The following is a 21450-nucleotide window of genomic DNA, read 5'->3' as shown; positions in this document are numbered from 1 at the left end:
AATCTACATGCCAAGGCAAATACAGAAATTATGAAAACATAATTACAAAATATTTTTCATACAAATAAAAAAAATCTAAGAATTTGGAGAAATATCAGTTACTCCTGAGTAGGCTCAGCCAATAAAAGAAAAATGATAACTCTACAAAAGTTAACTTACTTATTCAGTGCCATATCAATCAAACTATCAAAGAATTATTTTATAGAGCTAGAAAAAAATAGTAACAAAATTTATCTGGAAAACAAAAACCCAAGAAGAGTAAGGGAATAAAAATGTTTTAATGTTAAGTAAGGCAGCCTAGCCTTGAGACTTTTAACTATATTATATATAGAGTAGTAATCATTAAAACAATCTGCTATTAGCTGAGAAACGAAGTGATGAATCAGTGGAATAGATTAGGTACACAATACACAGTAGTGAATGACCATAATAGTCTAGTGTTTGACAAACCCAAAGACTCAAGCTTTTGGTGTAAGAACTCAATATTTGACAAAATTGCTGGGAAAATGGGAAAACAGTGTGACAGGAACTAGGTATAGACAAGCATTTCACATGATATACCAAAAGAAGGTCAAAATGGATAAATGATTTAGACAGAAAGGGTGATACTATAAGTAAATTAGGAGAACATGGTTGTATCTATGGATAAGGGAAAAGTTTATAAGCAAACAAAAGATAGGGAGGATTACAGGAAGCAAGACAGATAATTCTGATTACCTGAAATTAAAAAGCTTTTGCACAAACAAAGCTAATGCAGCCCAAATTAGAAGGAAAACAGAAATGGGGAAAATTTACAGCAAGTTTGTCTAATAAAGGTTTCATTTCTCAAATTTATAGGGAATTGAGCCAAATTTGTAAAATAAATAAATAAGAGTCATTCCTGAGTTGACAAATGGTCAAAGAATATGAACAGTTTTCAGAAGAAGAAATCAAAGCTATCAATAGTCACATAAAAATACTCTAAATCACTGAAATTAGTGAAATGTAAATTAAAACAACTCTGAGATACTATATCATACCTCTTAGATTGACATGAAAAAAACGACAAATGTTGGAAGGGACATGAAAAAAATTGGGACAGTAAAGTTCTGTCGATGGAGTTGCAAACTAGAGCAACCATTCCAGAGAACAATTTGGAACTATGCCCTAAGGGCTATAAAACTGTGCATACCTTTTTACCTAGCAATATTACTACTAGATCTGTATCTCAAAGAGATCAAAGAAAATGGAAAAGGAACTATTTGGACAAAAATATTTACAGTAGCTCTTTTTGTGGTGACAAAAAAATTGAAAGTTGAGGGGAAGACCATCAATCGAGAACAAGTTGCAGCATACGATGGTGGTTCAATACCATTGTGCTATACGAAGTGATGAGCAAGGTGGCTTCAGAAAAACTTGGGAAGACATATGCAAAGTAAAATGAGCAGAACCATGAGGACATTGTACACAGTGATAGTAACATTGTAAGGACAGAATGCTTAACTACTCTGATCAAGACAATCATCCAAGATAATTCCAAAGAATCTATGATGAAAAATGGACTCTGCCTTCAGAGAAGCATGCTTTTTTAAACCTCACTTTTTTGTTTCTTTTATTTGTGTTTTCTTTTACAACAAGGCTAATATGAAAAGATGTTTGCCACGACTTCACATGTATAATAGACATCAAAGTGATTGTCTTCAAAGAGTGGGGAGTGGTAGAAGAAAGGAAGAGAATTTGGAACTCAAAATTTTTTTAAATGATTTCCAAAAACACTTTACATGTAATTGGAAAATATTTAATGAAATAAAAATAATTTTAAAAAACAAATAAAGGAAGCCACCAAGCAGACACAAACTGGATGAACTCTTTCCTGGCCCAGTTCAGCTTTGTTCCCCCCCTTGGGGGCAGTGCCCCTGATCCCCTCTCTCTTGTCCATGCAGCACTACCTAGAAGTCCAAGGTCTCTCCCAGAGGTCATTTCATCTCTCCACCTTATTGAAATGAGTCTGTATTTCAAAGTTGATTTGAGTATACCATCTATGTTACTTGATTTGGAAACATTTAGTGGCATTTGCTCCAGGGTCCAAAATTTCTATTTATAGCTCTGGTATCAGTAGACCCCCTAAAGAAGGACTGTAAAATTTAGGGTTGGAAAGAGCCTTAGAGATCGTGCAGTTTGATTTTCAATTTAAAATAGGATGAGACTGGCCAATTCAATTAAACTTTTATTAGGTTACTATGTCTAAGACCCTGTGGTGAGGATTAGGAATGGGGCAGTGTTCAATGATTTTTTTTTAAAAGGTAGTGTACCAACCCTCAGGGGACTTGCAGTCTAATATATATAATGGGCTGCAATCAGGGCAAAGGAGAACCAGGGGAAATATGATGAGAATCTGAGTAAGGAGAGGAGCCTCTGTGTGAACTATGTGCATTTCTGTGTTTATATGTTTTATATGTTTGTCCTTCATGGTATGGTGAGAGAAGGTGTGTACAAAGAGATGGTAGAAGCTCTAAGCTAACTAACCCAAACAACTGAAGATGTGGCTACCATTATTATTGAACCTTCAATATCTGCTCATATCCAGGAGATCCTTATCTGCTAAGAACTTTGGTTTCAGAGGAGGGTCATTATTACTGATGCTAAAATATTTGATATTAGCAGAATAGATTGGATGTGAGAATATTATTGATATTAAAATATTAAAAAATACTAGTGCCTTTATGGGAAAACCTACTTCTAAATATATATTTCATCTTTATTTCACTTCAAGTATTGGAAATCTATAAATTCCATAGCCCGACTCAGGAAAAAAAAAAGCCCTATTGCTTTCCAAGGCTACTAATCTTTAGAGTGGCTGACCATGGCAGAAAAACTCAACTCTGCCTTTTGATGTAGTAATATAATTACAGTAATACCCAGCATAAACCAAACATGGGAATTTATCAAGGCAAAGAAATGAACCCAAACACAACAACCCAGAAGCAAGAATAGCCCTGATATTAGGATGCCTAAAAAGTCATCTCCTTCATGGTGATGATTTCCACCCATTACTGACTCTAAACAAAGTTCTATTTTTGCTTGTTTTTTCTCACAGTTCACTTATCTGTATTCATACCCCATTCCACTTTACTCCCCCCACTCCATGCCACTTGCATAATTTTCAGAAAGTCACTTCATCTGATAAGATGTCCAGGAAAGGGGAGGTGATAGTCCCACTATGCACCTCCCTTGGGGACCACAACTTGATCATTATGTGCTATGCTAGACACATTTTAGAAAAGACATTGATAAACTGGCAAATGTCTAGAAGAGGGTATCCATAATGTTGAAGGGTCTCAGGAACATGAGGACCAGATGAAAGACTGGAAAAGTTTACCCTGGAGAAGAGAAGGCAATGGCCACATGGCAGCTATCTTTTAGGATTTGAACAATTGTCCTGTGGAAGACAGATTTGACTTGTTCTACTCTGTCCAGATGGTAGACTGAAGAACAATGAATAGATGACTCTTTGCCAAAGACATAAGGAAATTCTTTTTCAGGCATATGATGATCTCAACCAGGGGTTGGCAAACAGCAGCCCAAAGGAAAAATCCAGCCTGCAGTATATTTTGGGTACATTTTATAGGCTTAGAGTTTTTAAAATATTTTTAAAATTTTTATTTTCACTATAAATTTTCTCCCCCCTCCCATCCCTCTCCCACTTCTTGAGAAGACAAGAAATGCGATGGCCATAATGCATATGAAGTCATGCCAAACATTTTCATATCAGCCACATTTTGAGGGTAGGGGAAAAATGAAGGGAAAAATATGCTTCGATTTCCACTTAGATTCCATCAGTTCTCTATCTGAAGGTAAACAGCACTTTGCATCATGAGTCTTTTTGGCATTGTTGTGTTATCTTACTGATAAGAGTGGCTAAGTTTTTCACAGTTAATTATGATTACAATATTTCTGTCACTGTGTGTAATGTTCTCCTGGTTCGGCTCACTTTACTTTGCATAAGTTCATAGAAGTTTTCTCAGGTTTTTTCTAAAACCATCCCCTTCATCATTTTTATAGCTGCTCTCTATGGGGTACAGATTTAATAGCAGTATTGCTGGGTCAAAGAGTATGTATGGTTATACAGCCCTGTGGGCACAGTTCCATATTGTTCTCTAGAATGGTTGGACCAGTTCATAGCTTCAACAATAGTGCATTAGTATACTATTTTCCTACATCCCTTCTAGCATTTGTCACTTTCTTTTCCTGTCATATTGGCTAATCTGATAGGTACCTGAGGTGGTACCTCAGAGTTTTTTTTAAATTATCATTTATCTAATGATTAGTGATTTAGAGCACTTTTTTCATATGCCTTATTGAAAGCTTTGATTTCTTCTTCCAAAAACTGCCTGCACATATTTTTTGACTATCTACCAATTGGCTCTTATTTTGTAAATTTGGCTCAGTTTCCTAAATATTCAAGAAATAACACCTTTATCAGAGAAATTTGATGTGAAAACTTTCCCCAGTTTCCTGTTTTCTTTCTAATTTTGGCCACATTGGTTTTATTTGTGCAAAATCTTCTTAATTTCATGTAATCAAAATTATTTTATCTCCTGTGAATCTCCCTTTTGCTTGCCTGTTCATTAATTCTTACCCTATCCATTGATCAAACAGGTAATTTACTCCCCTTATTTGCTTATGATATCAGCTTTATAATTAAATCATGGACCTGTTTTGAGTTTATCTTGGTTTAAGTTATGAGATGTTGGTCTATTCCTGGTTTCTACCAGACTGCATTCCCAGTTTTCCCAGCAGTTTTTGTAAAATGGTGAGTTCTTACCCCACCTGTTGGGCTAATCAAACAAGAGACAGAAGTGGTTATTTGCTTCCATATACTATTTATCTAATCTGTTCCATTGATCAAACCATTATATTTCTTATCTAGTAACAAATTTGTGGATGATTATCACCTTATACTATAATTGGAGATCTGGTACTGCCAGGCCCCCTTTCTTCACATTTTGTTTTCATGTATTCCCTTCATATTTTTGACCTACAATTCCTCCAGATTAATTTTGTTATTTTTTCTAACTCCACAAAGTAATTCTTTGGTAGTTTGGTTGGTATGGCATTGAATAAGTAAACTAATTCAGGTACAATTATCATTTTATTGTATTAGCTCAGTCTACCCATGAGCAATTAATATTTCTCCAGTTATTTAGATCTGTCTTTGTTTGAAGAGTGTTTCTAATTGTGCTCATATAATTCCTGTATGTGTCTTGGCAAGTAGGCTCCCAAGTAGTTCATACTGTCTGCAATTATTTTAAATGAAATTCATCTTTCTATCTCTTCCTGGTGAGTTTTGTTGCTAATATATGTAAATACTGATGATTTATGTGAGCTTATTTTGTGTCTTGCAACTTTGCAAAAGCTTTTCATTATGATTCTCTGGGGTTCTCCATATGGTCATATCATCTGCAAAAAGTGATAGCTTTGTTTCCTTGTTACTGATGCTTATTCCTTCCATTTCTTTTTTTCTTTTATTATTATAGCTAGCATTCCTAGTACTATATTAAATAATAATGGTCATCATGGCCATCCTGGCTTCACTCCTGATCTACTAATCAGGAAAGTCTTCTAGCTTCTCTCTATCACAGATAATGCTTGTTCCTGGTTTTAGATAGATACCACTTATTGTTTTATGGAAAGCTCCCTTTATTCATGTGCTTTCAAATGTATTTTAATAGGCATGGGTATTGTATCTTGTCAGAAATTTTTTCTTCATCTATTGAGATGATCATATGATTTTTTTGTTATTAATATAGTCAATTAGTCTTATAGTTTTCCTAATATTGAATCAGCTTTATATTCCTGGCCATAGTGTAAAAAAAATATGATAAATTACTGTAATCTCCTGGCTAGTAATTTATTGTAAAATTTTGCATCAAGATTCATTGGAGAATTTGGTCTATAGTATTATTTCTTTGTTCTTGCCCTCCACAGTTTAGGTATCAGTACCATATTTGTGTCACAGAAGGAATTTCATAGGATTCCTTCCTTACCTATTTTTAAAATAGTTTCTATTCCTTCCTTGATTATGCATTTGCTCTCTTTCATTTTTAAGATTGATAATTTGATTTTCTTCTTTCTTTTTAAAAAATGAAATAGACAATGATTTATCTATTGTATTGCTTGTTTTGTTCCCCATAAAACCAGCTCCTACTTTTATCTATTAGTTCAATATTTTTACTTTCAATTTTATTAACCTCACCTTTGATTTTTAAAATTTCTATTTTGGTGTTTAGTTAGGGTTTTAGCTTGATGTTTTTCTATGGTTTTTTAGTTGTTATATGTCCAATTCATTGATGTACTCTTTCTCTCATTTATTGATATAAGTATTTAGATGTAATAAGTTTTCTGCTAAGTACTGCTTTGGCTGCATCTCACAAATTTGGTATGTTGCCTTGCCACTTTCTTTAATGAAATCATTGATTTTTGTTTTCTTTTACATTTCAAAATTCAATAAAACTTTATTTTAAAAGGTCAAGATCATTATTACCTCTTGAGAAGTGCAAAAAAGGGGGTCAGGCCACCTTTTGGCCCACGCGTCAAAGTTTGCTGTGGTCTAGATGATCTCTGGTACCTCTTGACTCTGAAACACTGTGATTCTGGGGAAATGCAAAGAGGCCTAGATCTGGAGAAATGATACTATTTTAACTATATAAGCCCATTTCCTCTATAGCCAAGAAAGATGGCAATTTTTATTTATTTGTTCCAGTTGTGTCCAACATTTCATGACCCCATTTGGAGTTTCTCAGCAAAGACACAAGAGTGGTTTGTCATTGCCTTCTCTAGGTCATTTTGTGAATGAGGAAACTGAGGCAAGCAGGGTTAAGTGACTTGCCCAGGGTCACACAGCAAGTGTCTAAGGCCAGATTTGAACTCGCAAAGATGAGTCTTCCTGACTTCAGTGCCAACACTCTATCCACTATGCCACCTATCTGTTCAATGGTGGCAGTAAGAATTATTAATACCAGCAATGACTCTGTTTTCTACTTTTGAGATCACAGACTCAGAGGACTTGATATTAGAATAAAGTGATTAGACAAGACCATTTCCTCCTTAATTCTGTGCTTACTGAAATAAAGGCATGCTTCTCTAATCATATTTATATCATGTCCATTTGTCTTTAAAAAGAATTATTAAGTTTCCTGATGCAGAGTTCTTCCGATATTATACTCCAGGGCAGGAGATGAGCAAGTGTTGCTCCCTCGTCTTCTCATCTGGCAGGAGTGAGTAGATCACAAAGGCCACTGCCTCCGATCAACCCAATCTGGCTTCCAAGAAAGAAAATGTGTTCCCACATTCCCAATAATGCTTTCTCCAACTTCTCTCTGAAATGTGTCAGTCCTGGAGACAAGCCAAGACAAGGCTGCATGAGAAGAGTTAAAAGCCAATAGAGACATTCTTTTTAATTATATTAAAAGCATCTTGTAAATTTCCCATCACTTATGCTGTAATTCCTCTTCGTTAATCACTCAGACTGGGACATTTGTAGTTCAGCATCCCGCAGCTGAAATCTGCATGTCAGGCTCTCTTCCACAAAAGCAGGATCCTTCAGGGAGAGAGTCCACTTGCTGGGAAGGCAGCACTTTGGTGCATAGGAGAAAAGTCCAAAAAAGATAAGGATGGAATGGGGCGAAATTGTATAGCTTGGAAGGTAATAAACACCATTATCATGCATGAAAATGCAAAAAATGATGTTTTTAATCAGTGCTTTAATGCCAAAAACTCCAAATTTCAATCTACACAGAATAGAAGGCTTTTTCAATATGGACACCTAGCACAAGACATGGGAATCCTGTGGAAATAGATGTCATCCCTATTGACCTATGGGTTCCTAGAGAAGGACTGAGGATGTTTGTGTTGCACCTACGAGGATATCTTATATCCTAATGCTTTTATCCAGTCACACAAACCCCTGATTCTAACCACTTGTGCAAGGGTCTATAGAGCACTCCATGTAGAAGGACAGTCCCAAGACTGTCCCATTACAGATGAGAAAAGCTGGAATATGGTGGTAAGGATAGTGACAATAGCGCACTTTGCTACAGTGTTTTCCTCTCAATAAGCCTAGGACAGGAGGAATCCCAGGGTTGTTGCTACCATTATCCAGATAAGGATACTAAAGCTCAAAGAGGTTGGCCAACTTCCTTCTCACACAGTTTGTAGATGTCATCACAAGGAATCAGACTGAGAATTCCTAACTCCAAGACCTTTTCCCAGCATGGGATTCATTAGTGTTACCCCTTCCTAATCAAACAGCAGAGTCTAATGAAATGCATCACATTTTCCTTCAGAAGACCTAGAAAGTAGGGGTGATGGTGTTGGAGTCTAGAAAGTCAGAAGCAAAGCCAGAAGGGGAATAGTAATTAGCCAACTGGGGCCTCTCCCCAAATGGATGACCCTGGAGGAAGTAACTACTGGGAGAAGGAAATGGGCATGGCAGAGGGATGTTCCAAGGTAAGAAGGTTTTTGGAACAGATGGATGTTCCCAGATGAATAGGTTCCAGGCACTGAGGGCAAGCTCCTGGGTGAATCGGCAACTGAGGTACCGTGTCAAAGTCAGGAGCAAAACCAGGAAAAGACAAGGCAGAAAGAATTCACAATATGTGAGAGCTCATGACTCAATGTGGTGATAAAAAGAGATGGAACAGGGAAAGGAAGGTGTGTCAGGAGATGGAAGGAAGGCTTTGAACACAAATTTGACTTACTACACAATTTTACTTAAGGCTTCCCCCATCACAAGCAGCTGGCAGATAGTAACATGGTAGCTTCTCACAGAGTCATTAAGGTGACCCTGAGGGATCGCCATGATGCTCTCCTAGGCCTTCTACTTTCTCTTTGCTGACTGCTCTAAAACTCTACTGCAAATGCTCCATGACTGTATTTGAATGGATAAGCCTATAAGACCAAAAATGAAGAGAATGATAGCAATACGAGAAATCATATTTTCAAGTATTCTCCATGCCCCTTAACAGGAATCTCACACCCTCTCTGGGCGCCTACTGCACTGGGATGCAGGAAAGCTTTAAAGTCAGAAAAACCTGGATTCAAGTCATGACTCAGACAGATGAGCTGTCCCAGATAGGAACCCAAACTTATTGCCTCAGTAAATTTCCAGGACTGTAAGTTACCCCATGGGTAGCTAAATAGGGCAGTGGATAGAACACCAGCCTGAAGTCAGGAAGATTCATCTTCCTGAGTTCAAATCTGGCCTCAGACACTTCCTAGTTGCGTGACCCTGGGCAAGTCACTTAACCCTCAGTTTCCCTATCTGTCAAATGAGCCAGAGAAGGAAATAGCAAACCACTCTAGTATTTTAGCCAAGAAAACCCCAAGTGGGATCATGAAGTCAGACATGAATGAAACAACTTTTAACTGTAACATAGTTACAGCTGTATTCATGATCTGCATCCATGGATAGACTTTTCACACTGGGAACCTCGACATAGATTAAAATCACAACCTGTGTAAAAATATACGTTGTTGCTGTTTCTGCTTCATTTGTACTCATCTCATTCTAATCCTTTTCCATGGAGTTCACCTAGAAGTGGCATTGGGGCAAAGTACTATCCTATCGTTATTCTTTCTTATTTAATATCTTACAAACTATAACAAAGGTGAAAGAAGCTGCTACTTTTTCTGTTGAATAAAACATTAGGAGAATGAGCTCCTCCTCTGCTGGTCCCCTGCCAAGCTCCTGTGAGACCGCTCCAGCAGCAGAGAAGGTGGCTGGCGTAGCATCCTGACTCATATCCTCTTTCCCCTTGGTCTTAGTTCTCTCCACTCGGTCCTCATGTTTTGAAAGCCTTTAGTCTACGTAATTTGGGAGTTATGAGTATTTCTTATGGTGTTATCTATGAAAAAACATTCTTCTTCCATTTTTATGAGTCCATGTTATGTGTGATTGATTGCAGACAATAATTCTGTCTGATAACACTCTGGTTCCAGTATCACTGATAGTTTGAGTTATCAAAGATACTGGAAAGGTTGGTTTTTGGGGTTTTTTTGTTTTTAATGTGGAGATCCTATCATTCCTCAGTACATGAAAGAACACTTTGGGTGGAAAATTCTAGTTACCTTATTGGATTTAACTCAGCATTTATTAATTACCCAGTGTTTGCAACCTGTAAGGATGTGCCACAGTTTCTTCCACTTCCTTGGATGATCTGCAGAGATTAATGAATCCTGACTCCTTAAGGGCAACCCAGCTAAAATTTCAAGAGGTAATGATGTGGTCCTGAGTCCCCCAATTCCATAAATAAATCCAGATGATTTAGTATCGTCATTATTACAAATTAATTCTGTCTTACAGAATTCAAAACCGAACAGTCCTGGATAAGCCAAGATCCTGCTAGTGTCTTCTTAAACTTAGTGTTCTATTTGCTATTGCACAGTTGGAGTTTAAAGATTGTTTAATACAGTTAAATGAAACTTTTAGGATGTAAACTTATCTTCTCTGTAGACCTATTAGTAATTAGTTATCATTAATTTGTCATTAATTTCATTATTTTTGTTATTGATTATCATTAGTTTCATCATTATCATTATTAGTGTTAGTGGCTAGTGTCAGGGTGCTGAACCTGCAACCTCAAAACCACAGGTGGCCTTATAGGTTCTTGGGTCTGGCCTTTTGACTGAATCCAAGTTTCACAGAACAAATCCTTTTATTAAGGGGCATGTTCTGTGAAGTCTGAATTCAGTCACAGGGATGCACTTGAGGACTTAGATGGCCACAGATGACCTCAAGGCTTCAGGTTCCCCAGCACTGGGATAACATAAACATTTGGTTTTCCATCATGCCCCTCACTTAACAGCTGGCCCTGCTAATAACCCTTCATCATTTCCCAGTTGACAAACCACCAAGTGGGAGACAGAGAGGCCATTGGGTCATGTTCACCCTCACAGTTAAGAAGTATGTGGTTCCGTGAGCCCTGGACAGACTTCAGAATGAGAAAAGCACAGTCCCAGCCTCTACTACCTGTGGGAGCCGGGTGGCATTACTTTTCTAAGTGTGTTTTTCCCTCCTTTACAAAGGACTTCTGATAGTTCTACATGGTTGACAGAGAAATTATAAGGAAATCACTTTGGTATTATTGAAATTCAAGCCATTGTGTGGTGGCTGGTTAACCCTAGTCAGAATGCTAGGCATTGCTGATCCTTCATTTCTAAGCAGGGTATTGAATATTCTAGGAATTTCCTTTGCCCAAATAGCAATGACTGAGGTGCATATGACTGAGGCCAACAAGAGACCCTGAGGACGTCACAGCTATAATACTGCCAAAAAGATGGTGAAACCATCCTTGATTTATCCATTGTGAGAAGGAAAGAGCCGCCACACAGGGACAGGCATGGCCCTGCTTGACAGCTGAATTCCATCAGAGAGGCATCCTTAGCTTCAAGCATTGCCTAAGTAATATTTCTCTATGTCCTTCCCTGCTCTCCTGCCTTTGGAAATGATATCTGTTCCAATGCAGCAGAAACAATCCACAATTTAAAACTGACATTTTCTCCAGAAAATGCCTCTCGCTGATGACTGCAAGCAAGCACTAAGCCATACCGCAGGGAATTTATAGCATTGTTCTCCTAGATGGTCCTGTGATTTTACTGAATCTGCATTTGTCCTCTTGGATTTAAAAGCCATGTTATTATTATCTATAAAGTATTCCCATGTGAGCAAGACGAAATAGAGATAGAGTGCTAATGGCCTCATTATTTAACCGTATGCTAGAAAGACCATGATGTGCAGTTGAATGGAAAGCCCATAGAGTTGGTCCCCAAGTACATATATCTTTGACAAACACTATGCATAGATAATGACATTGGCCTAAAATGGAACAGGAGGAAAATTGGCTGCATTGCTTTGGAGAAATTATGTGGTGCTTTTCATGATTGCAAACATGTCCCTGAAATTGAGGCCCATAATTACAATATTCTTCCAGGGGTGCTTTGTCTATATAATATCAGTCTCCAAAGATTTAAGGTTTCAGGTCGCTCAAAGGGCAATGGGGAGGTGTGTGCATAGTGCGGCTGAGTGTTGCTGAATGTGACCAGTATAGAACTATGTAGGACACATGGCAGTTTCCTGAAGAGGGAATAGGTCAGTTTTACAGCAAGAGTGAAACGTGGACAGCCTATACAATCCTTTTACATTGACTTACTGCTAAAAGTAGAGAGATAAGAAACCCAAAGGGCAGCTAAGTGGTGCAGTAGATAGAACACTGGACCTGAAGTCAGGAAGACTCATCTTCTGAGTTCACATTCAGCTTCAGACACTAGCTGTGTGACCATGGACAAGCCACTTAACCCTGTTTGCCTCAATTTCCTCATCTGTAAAACGAGCTGGTGAAGGAAGCAGCAAACCACTCCAATATGTGCCAAGAAAACTTCAAATGTCATGAAGAATCAAACACAACTGAAACAACTGAACAAAAACAGGTCCCTGATATATTTAGCATATATATAGTAAACATCTCTTTCCCTGTATTGAATTTATGAGAGGATAGTCAAAAGTCATAAAGAATGGCAAGATGTGGATGGGTTATCTTAGCCATCATTAGAGGAAGTTCCTACACTGGCAGATAGAAAAATCCGTTAGAGCTACTCCAAGTTCTAGGTGTTCTGTGGATCATAATCCTTTCCAAACTATGGCTAATGAGTCCCCAGCAATGCGTTTACTTTTTAAAATGTGTTTACTTTTACAAGGCATCCAAAGAACATAAAATTCACCACAAGGCATTTTAACTAATTAGAGAAACGTTTTCCATTCCTCACAAACCTGGATTTCACTTTCCTACAAAAACACATTCTCCTTTAGGGGTAAGAGCAGACTTATATCAGAATCATACATGTGCCACTCACAAATGAGGAAGAGATGGTAAAAGTACCCAGATGTAGGTGTTCACATATAGGAAACACTTGTGACTGGGACAGTCACATGCAGTGAAGGACAACTCATGCCTCTAAAGCTGCAAAGTTACTGGTGTCTTCTATTAATGACTTCATGACACTCTCTGTTGGACTTTTTCCTGCTCTTCTGTCATTTTCAGTTGTGCCATGACTGGGGTTTTCTTGGCAGAGACACTGGAATACTTTGCCATTTCCTTCTCCAGCTCATTTTACAGATGAGGAAACTGAGGCAGACAGGGTGAAGTGACTTGCCCAGCTTATCACACAGCTGGTAGGTGTCTGAGGCCAGAGTTGAACTCAGGTCTTCCTGACTCCAGGCCCAGCGCTCTCTCCACTGTGCCACCCTATCCTCTCTATCCACTGTGCCACCCTATCCACTCTATCCACAGCTGCCCCAACTAAGATTGGTCCTGCTCTTTTTAGAACTGTTTTCACTCTTCTTCGGTTTCTTTCTTCTGGTGTCTCCTGTGAGTCTCTCAGTGTAACTGTGACACGGCTTATGGTGGGAAACTAGTTTTAGGCCTTAAGTCTTATTAACCTGCCTTACTGAGATAAATGTCCCTGGTGTTCAGCTTCTTCAGACAGAAAAGAAGATGAATGAAACTGGTAAGAAAACTGCAATAACTTTACCCTGTCCTCATCCACTCTAAATAAAGCACAACAGCTGTACTCACCAAGGAAGGCTAAAAGCTTGTTGCAGCTGGTTGGATTTTCAGCAACACAACCCAGCTCTCCCAATACTGCAAGTGATCTAATTCTCTCTCCCTCCCTCCCTCCCTCCTTCTCTCTCTCTCCCTCCGTCCTTCTCTCTCCCTCCCTCCCTCCTTCTCTCTCCCTCCCTCCATCCTTCTCTCTCCCTCCCTCCTTCTCTCTCTCTCCCTCCCTCCTTCTCTCTCCCTCCCTCCCTCCTTCTCTCTCTCCCCTTCCCTCCCTTCCTCCTACCCTCTCTCCCTCTCCCTCCCTGAATTTGATAACATGTATTCAGAATCACTAAACCGCTCCTTGGAAATTCTCCACCTGTCCATGTGTCCACTGACATGTGACCCAGGACGTGATTACATCCAGAGAGATAGTGAATGTTAAGGACTAAAGCAAGGTAACTGGATTGCTTTCTTGGTCCTTCTATTCCTGTTGGATCAACTTCTCTCTGGATTTCCTAAAATGCCATCTTGGTAAAAATCATAAACAGAACTGTTTCCTCCTTATAATGAGTCATGTTTTGTGGATCAGAGAAGGAAGAAAATATGACTGACTAATGGCAAGGAAACTGTGGGCAATAATTGTTCTAAGTCAGATAATCATTCTGATTTTAGGAGACTTTGTCGTTGCTGTTCAGTCATTTTTCAGTTGTGTCCAATTCTTTCTGACCTCATTTGGGATTTTCTTGGTAGAGATACTGGAGTGGTTTGCCATTCCCTTCTCCAACTCATTTTACAGATGAGGAAACTGAGGCAGACAAGGTGAAATGACTTGCCCAGGCCCAGCACACTATCCACTGCACCACTTGGACTAGTTTTCTTTCAATTGAGGGAGACCCTTTTTGCAAACCATACAGTGTACTAGCCCCTATGGGGCACTATAGTACCCCAGATATCTTTGGAATTCTCAATCTTCTGGGAGAGACCCAGGGAGAATCCACAAACTGTCCCATGCTGGAATACAGATACTGAAACCAGAGGAGTCTTAGTCAGTTGCAGTTACCATCCTGCATCAGTCTCAGTCCTCATCCTTCTTGACTTCTCCTTTGACACTGTCCATCACCCTCTTTTCCTTCATAGTCTCTTCTCTCTAGGTATTCATGGCTCAGCTGTCTCTTGGTTCTCCTAGGACTTGTATGACCGACCATTCCTTCATCTGTTATGAGGGAATGATACCTGTTAACTGTGGGTGGTCCCCAGGGCTCTGTCCTGGGCCTTCTTTTCTTTACCCTCTGAAGTATTTCACTTGGTGATATCATTAATTCCTATGGATTCAACTACTATCTGCATGCAGGTGCTTCTCAAATCAACTTCTCCAGCCCTGACCTCTCTCTTGACCTCCATTCTCACCTCTCCAACTACCTATTAGACATTTCAAACTAGATGTCTTATAGACATCTTAAATTCATCATGTCTAAAGCTGAACTAATTATCTTTCATCCTCAATTATACCATCTTCCAAATTTTCTTATTACCATTAAGAGTCTCATTATCCTTCCAGTTACTCAGGCTCACAACCTAGATATCATCCACAATTCGCTCTCACCACCACCTCCCATATCCAACCAGAGGTAAATTCTTGTCAACCTTATCTTTGAAATATCTCTCTCCTCTGGCACTGCCATCATCCTGGTGTAGACCTTCAGTACCTCTCAAACAGTATAGAGAAAGTGAATAAAATCTGTGTAGGTAGAGATAGGAAATAAGCCTTATAGAGCACCTACTATGTGTCAGGCACTGAGCTAAATTATTTACAAATAGTATCTCATTTGATCCTCACAACACAACCCGCACAACCTACAAGACAGGGTACTGTGACTATCCCCATGTTACAGCTGAAGAAACTGAGGAAACCAGAGGCTAAGTTACTTGTCCAGGGCCATACCTACAGTAAATGAGATAAGATTTGAATTCAAGTCTTCTTAGCTCCAGTTCCAGTGCTCTATGAGCTACACCAGCCGGCTGCTTCTGTGAGCTTGGGGGAGACATTTTCTCCCCAAAAAAAGTAATCTTAGAGGTGAGAGTTTGACCTTAGTGAGGGTGGGGAAAGAAGATTGTGTAAATAGAGACTGAGCTTCAGGATGTATTTTATTCAACAGAATGAACCCAATTCAGTCTATCCTGAATGAGGGCTCCACTATCCTAGAGATTTCCTGCCCTACCAGCATATTTTAAAAAGACTAAGTTCAGAGAAATGCGTTATCCCACCAAAATGAACCCAATCTTCGTCAGCTCCTGAGACCCCAAGGTGAATGTGGTATGACCCCCAAGTGATGTGACAATCTGTCCCTCCTACTCAACCTCTCAAATGGCTGAATAGCCTCTCCTGAAAGGCTCCTCTTGATGCCTAAGGCTATGAAAAGCCTAGATAAGTGTGTATCTCCCTTAGTTCAGGGTGTTATCATTCACCCAGCACCTGCTCTTTAACGGATGCTAACTCAACTTTTTATCTTCTAGTCTTCTTTCTGATTCATTAACTTCCAGTCAAATGGGTGAAGGTGGGAGAATTCCTTCTGAGAGGAACTTGGGGCCTTTTGGTTAAAGAATTTCCCAACTCTGTACTATCTCCATACCCTGATATCTCCATAGGCTAATCTCCCTGCCTTACATCTCTCCCTCTTCAGTGTATCTTTCATTCAGATGTCAAACCTATCTTACTAAAGCATGCTTGACTACATCAACCTTCTCTTCCATCCAACCAACTCCACTGATTCCCTAGTTCCTCCAGGCTCAAAATAAAGTCTTCTGCTTGCCTTAGAAAGTCTTCTAGAACCTGGCCCTTTTCTACCTTTCCAGTCTTGCTCTACCTTACCCCCTTCCCATGTATTTTTTGATTCAGTAACAATGGTGTGCTTGACATTTTTCACACAACACACTCCATTTCCCAGCTCTAAGCATTTTCATTGACTCTCTCTCATGCCTTGAATGTTTTCCCTCCTCATTCCCACTTCCCATTTTCCTTGACTTTCTTCCTTCAAGCCTCACCTCCATTCTCCTTAATGCTAGTGCATCCCATCTAAGACAGGTCTGTGCAACCTTCAGCCCCAGGCTGCCAAAGGATTTCAGCCCCAAAATGTAGATGTTTTCCTCTCCATTTTTCCCCAGTCACTCAAAATGCTTTGGCAGGCCGAAGGTTATACAGTCCTGATCTAATGATTAGCTCCAATTAATCTGGTCTAGAGCTGGTTTGTACGTAGTTGTTTGCATTGCCTTTCTCATAAGACTGGGAGTTCCTTGAGAACACGGATTACCTTTTGCCTTTCTTTATATCCCCAATACTTAGTACAATGCCAGGAACATTTTATGGAGAGCTCACATAAAGTAAGTGCTAACATGGTGGTGAGAAGATGTGAGACACTCTCAAGGTCTCTCTGAAGAACTTTGGAACTGATTGTGTGACATGGGAGACACTGGCACAGGCTTATACAGCATGGTATGCCCTCATCAGAGAAGGTTTTGTGCTCTATGAGCAAAACAGAATTGAAGTAGCTCAAAGGAAACACAGGATGAGCAAATTTAGACAATCCACCCCAAATGTTCACATGGACTATTTGTGCCCGACCTGTGGTGGAGCCTTCTGAGCTCATTTTGGTCTGATCAGTCAGACACACTGTAACTTGACTCTAACATAGTGATGTCATTTTGTCCTCTGTGAAAACAAAGGACAACAACCACCACAGTGTCTGGCACATAGTAGGCATTTACTAAATGCTTGTTGACAGACCAACCAGTCTAGTAAAAAAAACTTCGGGATAAACATAAATAACTGCAATGCCTGGAGGCAACCACTAAACTCCTGCCCTTGTCTTGCAGAACACTGCTCACCCAAGAGGTCTGAGAGGCTCCATGGGCATGTATCCCCTAAAACTATAGGTCACAAGCTGTCATCAATATGTTCCATTGGGGTACAATTAGTTCAAAGCAAAGTCATTTAATAATGCAACACAGGAAGAAAAACAGTAGCAAAACATGTTCCCATAAAACTAGGGTTCAATCTCCCTTAAAGACACCTAGCATCTGTAGGAAGAGTAGACATGCATAAGAAACAAAAATGGGGAGGCTGGGGTATACACAACACTCAGAAGGGACTGCACATACGGAATGTGGCTGCCCATTGTGCATGCGTGGAAGCATGCACACCCTGGGTGTGATAGGGCACATGTATGAAGAACACCTCATGCTTCTCACCCTGTAGGCCACTCATATGGATTAGTGCTTGATAGTCACTAGATATGATCTTTGTCACAGACTGCTCAGCTGGGTACAGATCTCCACTGAATGTTCTGAAAGAGAAGTAGTTTCTGTAAATGCTCCTTGACTGTATTCTCTGCCACTTCCACCTCTGACTCGGTGAAATCTTCTGCTGCTTCCTCAAGGAAGAACAAGGGTGGCTAAACTTTCTTAACAAAGACAGAAAAACCTCTAGTCCTTGGGCCAACAGATGACATCCCTGTATTATTTCTTCACTTTTGACTACAACACATACAGATTATTTGTGTCCAGCCTGTGGTAGAGTATTCCAAGTTTGTATGGGTCTCATCAGCCACAGTCAGACTTGACTCCAACACAGTGATGATGTCATATTGGTCCTCTTTAAGGACAAAGGACAATAACTACTATACATGCTTTCAATTTCTTAGCAGAATTCCAGACCCAGGTGCAAAACACAGAGAAGGAAGACCCCAGTTCACTAGGGCTCTTAAGTTTTAGTCTTTCCTTGGAATTTCTTGACATGGTTCTGGGTTTGCACTTCACTATCAGAGACCTCAACCTAACTTATGTCAATTTTCCCTCCACTCCCCATTATCATTCATTTAAGGCTAGGCTACAAACCACATAATTGTCTAACCATTACCAAAGTTTTGAGGTTTTTTTGGGGGCGGGGGGCCAGGGTCCTCCAGCTTGTTAAACCCAGTTTCTCTTGGTTTGTCATATAGAAAAGTGAGTGGAGAAAACATAAGGTCACCAAGCCCAAATAGCAATGTTTCCATTGCTCTACCTAGCTGCATTCCTGGTCTCTTCATATGTAGATATGGCCAGTTCAAAGCCTGAATGGGAGTTGGCTCTATGCCCTTCCACATTTATTTATTTTGGATTACAATGTACTTAATCCAAACCCAAGGCAGCCCATATAATTGCTCAGAACAGGTACTAGTTAGCATTCATATAGCTTGAAGATATTCAAAGCACTTTATAAGTATTATCTCATTTTTTTCTTCTCAACAACCTGAGAGGTGCTATTTATACCCCCATTTTACAGACAAGGAAACTAAGTCATATTGAGGTTCAATGACTTGCTATGGGACATACATCTAGTAAGTGTTTGAAGCCAGATTTGAATTAATGATTTCTCAATTCCAGGTCCAAGATTGGCATCTGGTAACTGAGGAAAACCTTCATAAGCTATCAGGTAGAGATGACAAGTGCAAAGCTATCAACAAGTTTTCAAAAATTAATATATTTCATTTTATTTTGACATAATAAACATTTCCTTAAAAAATAAAACACTCCAACAAACCTCAACTAAGTACTTTCCCTGAAACACTTTATCAAAATCACCTAATAATATCTCAGTATCTCTTTTAACTGTGATCCAAAGAATTCTATTATTAAAAAAGTGGCACTAATAGCATATGTGTATAGTTATAGCTACTCTAATTGTGATAACGAAATTGGAAAATGGTAGTGTAAAGCCATAGGAATTACTGATTCTTAAATGTAATGAGTCTAAATTAACTGCTGAGCTCTGTGCTAAGATATGAAACATAAGCACTGCCCTCAAGGATTTTATATTCTAATATACAAAGTACGTTAAAGTCATGGGAATTTTATGATTCCAGCAAAACTAATAAATATGCAGTAAAGAAAAAAAAATATGGTGACTTTCTCTCTTTGGCCCAGCCAGAACCAGAATGAAGACCATTCTCAGCAACCAGACCATCAACATCCCAGAAAATGTTGACATCTCTCTTAAGGGTTGGACAGTTATTGTGGAGGGGTCCAGAGGAATCCTCCACAGGGATTTCAGCCATATCAATGTTGAGCTCAGCCTCCTTGGAAAGAAGGAAAAAAAGGCTCCAGGTGGACAAGTGGTAAGGAAATAGAAAAGAACTTGCAACTCTGCACACAATCTGTAGTCATGTACAAAACTTGATCAAAGGTGTTACCCTGGGTTTTCATTACAAGATGAGGTCTGTGTATGCTCACTTCCCCATCAATGTTGTTATTCAAGAGAATGGCTCACTTGTTGAAATCAGAAATTTCTTGGGTGAAAAATATATCCGAAGAGTCCGCATGAGACCAGGTGTTGCTTGTGCTGTTTCTCAAGTCCAAGAAGATGAGTCAATTCTTAAAGGAAATGATATTGAACTTGTTTCAAACTCAGCTGCCCTTATCCAACAGGCTACCATAGTCAAAAACAAGGATATCAGAAAATTTTTGGATGGCATCTATGTTTCTGAGAAAGGCACAGTGCAACAAGCTGAAAAATAAGTTGAAAAAGATGCCCAAAGGCTGTGTCCTGAGGAGTAAACACTTATTCAGATGTCAAAATAAAAATACTTTTTGTCAAAAAAAAAGAAAGAAAAAAATATGGAAAGACATATAAAATAATGCAAAGTGAAACCAACAGAAAAGCACCATATACATATTGACAAAGAAGGAAGGAAAGAAGAAAGGAAGAAAGAAAGAAAGAAAGAAAGAGGAGAGAGGGAGAGAAAGAAGGAAAGAAAGAAGGAAGAAAGGAAAGAAAGAAGGAAAGGAAGAAAGGAGGAAGGAAGGAAGGAAGAAGGAAGGAAGGAAGGAAGAAGGAAGGAAGGAAGGAAGAAAGAAAGAAAGAAAAGAAAGAAAGAAAGAAAGAAAGAAAGAAAGAAAGAAAGAAAAAGAAAGAAAGAAAGAAGAAGAAAGAAAGAAAGAAGGAAAGAAAGAAGGAAAGAAAGAAGGAAAGAAAGAAAGAAAGAAAGAAAGAAAGAAGAAGAAAGAAAGAAAGAAAGAAAGAAAGAAGAAAGAAAGAAAGAAGAAAGAAGAAGGAAGGAAGGAAGAAGGAAGGAAGGAAGGAAGGAAGGAAGGAAGGAAGGAAGGAAGGAAGGAAGGAAGAAAGAAACAGAGGGAGGGAGCGAGGGAAGGAGGGAGGAAGAAGGAAGGAAAGAAGGAAGAAAGGAAGGAAGGAAGGAAAGGAGGGAGGGAGGGAGGAAGGAAAGAGGAAATGAGAAAGGGAAGTATGGAAGAAAAGAAGAAAGGGAGAAAAAAGTAAGGAATGGAAAGTAGGGAGGAGGTAGGAAAGGTTCAGGACTATCAGTCAATTCAGGAAGGTGACATAAAAGAAAATATATTTTTGGATTCTTGTTTTCTGTTCATTCATTTGTTTCTACCTCCCTAAATACTAAAGGTCTTATATTATTTTACCACTTGGTTTGTACATTATTTGATTATTTGGTTTTGCTGATGTTATTACATTTATAATTTAAAATTTTATTTGATCATAGCCCATACCTGAAAATAAATACATCCATGTGGACTTTGGGGTTAATAGGAGTCTTGAAAGCTAATTAACTTTGTAAATGGTTTTTCTCTATAACTTTCCTCCCTGACTGAGGTGGAAAAAAAAAAACGTTTCTCTAGCTCTATTACATCACAAGAGAAGTCTCCCTAGAGTTTGACTTGCCTGTGGCTAATCAAATGCTAATAGAGTCTTTATGACTTTGTATTCCATTTTACTGTGCTTGGCCTGCCCCAAACTCAATGTACAGAAATGACAGAGGAAATGAGCTACTTCATTTTAAAAGTGTTATCTGAGCTCTAACAGAAACAGAACCAG

At 39.0% G+C, this 21450-nt stretch overlaps 1 pseudogene; it reads left to right on the top strand.

Annotated features, from left to right (window-relative positions):
• Window positions 1-19546: 19546 nt before the first annotated feature.
• On the top strand, window positions 19547-20126 carry LOC140514114 (large ribosomal subunit protein uL6-like; annotated as a pseudogene).
• Window positions 20127-21450: the final 1324 nt, after the last annotated feature.

This window comes from Notamacropus eugenii, chromosome 7, assembly GCF_028372415.1.
Source record: "Notamacropus eugenii isolate mMacEug1 chromosome 7, mMacEug1.pri_v2, whole genome shotgun sequence".
NCBI lineage: Eukaryota > Metazoa > Chordata > Mammalia > Diprotodontia > Macropodidae > Notamacropus > Notamacropus eugenii.
The sequence above is the reverse complement of the archived record's forward strand: the minus strand, read 5'-3'. Positions and strand labels throughout refer to the sequence as shown.